The sequence below is a fragment of the Sinocyclocheilus grahami genome, unplaced genomic scaffold (genome assembly GCF_001515645.1).
Source record: "Sinocyclocheilus grahami isolate Dianchi unplaced genomic scaffold, SAMN03320097.WGS_v1.1 scaffold103.1, whole genome shotgun sequence".
In the NCBI taxonomy this organism is placed as follows: Eukaryota; Metazoa; Chordata; class Actinopteri; order Cypriniformes; family Cyprinidae; genus Sinocyclocheilus; species Sinocyclocheilus grahami.
In genome coordinates, this window is record NW_015505282.1 from 423,026 (window position 1) to 424,603 (window position 1,578).

The following is a 1,578-nucleotide window of genomic DNA, read 5'->3' on the forward strand; positions in this document are numbered from 1 at the left end:
CACGCAAAGAAAGAAGGCGTAACTGTTATTCTCTCTGTAGTATTGTTGCTGCCGCCATGTCGTGAAGACACGTGTGTGTGTTTGTGTTCTGTGTGTTTCGTTGTGAAAGTGAAACTACTTTGTTTGGCCTTCCAAAAGAGGATGATATCCGCTTTGTCACGCCTGGAGCTGATCCGTGGTTGCGCCAAGCCTGCCAGTCGCTCCTTCTAGCCCGCCGCCGCTCACTCTAGCCGCCAGCCTCCACTCACTCTAGCTGCCAGCCTCCGCTCTAAACGCCATCAATTCATAGCAGTGAATGAAGAGGTATCAGGTATCTTGGGAGATATTATCAGGAAACGCAGTGTTAGCTTTCACTGTTATGCTGATGATACTCAGCTCTATATTTCTTTGTGGCCTGGTGAAACATACCAATTTGAAAAACTAACGGAATGCATAATCGATATAAAAAACTGGATGACGAGTAATTTCTTACTGCTAAATTCTGAAAAAAACAGAGTGTTAAGTATAGGACCTAAAAACTCTGCATATAATAACCTAGAACACTGTCTAAGACTTGATGGCTGCTCTGTCAATTCTTCGTCATCAGTTAGGAACCTAGGTGTCTTTCCTTAGAAAGCCCTGTTTTTAGAAAGCCACAAACTGAATTTTTCCATCTCAAAAATATATCTAAATTACAACCTATGTTCTCAATGTCAAATGCAGAAATGTTAATTCATGCGTTCATGACCTCAAGGTTAGATTATTGTAATGCTTTATTAGGTGGTTGTTCTGCACGCTTAATAAACAAACTCCAGCTGGTCCAAAATGCAGCAGCTAGAGTTCTTACTAGAACCAGGAAGTATGACCATATTAGCCCGGTTCTGTCAACACTGCACTGGCTACCTATTAAACATCGTATAGATTTTAAAATCTTGCTTATTACTTATAAAGCCCTGAATGGTTTAGATACCAATATTTTTATTGCATTTGTAAATTTTTTAAATATTGAGTACAGAAACCAAGAGTATGTATAATGTTAGTTGGTTAATATCATTTATCAAATAGATACAGTCAAACATAAATTTATTCAGACACCTTCAACATTTCTCACATTATCACAGTTTATTCGCTATAGTTTAGAAAATGGTAATAAAATATAACAAGAACTCAGAGTTAAACTGTGTCAGAACAAATTCAGCTTGATAATGCTAGATAACTTTGATAGAAATGTATGTAATGGATTACAATCAACCAAAAATGATTCAGACAGCTGTTAGTATGACAGTATTTACACAACCATCAGTACTTAGTCCGGCAGCCCTTAGCCTCAATGACAGCCTGTAGTCTCCTGGGCATGCTGTCACCCAGCTTCATGCAAACCTCAACTTCAACTTCAATTTTATTTCCCAAACTTGGTCTGAATAATCTTTGGTCCCAAATTTTTTATTAGTTTTACTGGTAGTCCACTGTATGAAGAATTTTTGGGTATAATTTATCACAGTTTACTTTATTTTGCTGTCCTCACTTACATAAATGAACTATAGTGTCCTGCACCCACTAAAAAAAAAATTGGTCTCTGAATAATTTTTGGTTTGACTG